Raw genomic sequence first — 222 nt, forward strand, 5'->3', positions numbered from 1 at the left:
TTTATACCCTGCTCATTTATCACCTCTGATACTTTTGCATTGAACTCCTTGGTTTGGGGTGTCTTATGAGCAAATACACTGTACACTTCTAAAGAGCAAGGACATGTCAACCATTGAATCAGAAAGACACAGTAAGTAAGACTTTTTTTTCTTGTTACATTTAAATGACTTTGTCTAAACATTGAAGTGTGTATTGACATAGATAATCTAAAGAAATTAGTT

The sequence above is a fragment of the Etheostoma spectabile genome, chromosome 8, assembly GCF_008692095.1.
Source record: "Etheostoma spectabile isolate EspeVRDwgs_2016 chromosome 8, UIUC_Espe_1.0, whole genome shotgun sequence".
In the NCBI taxonomy this organism is placed as follows: domain Eukaryota; kingdom Metazoa; phylum Chordata; class Actinopteri; order Perciformes; family Percidae; genus Etheostoma; species Etheostoma spectabile.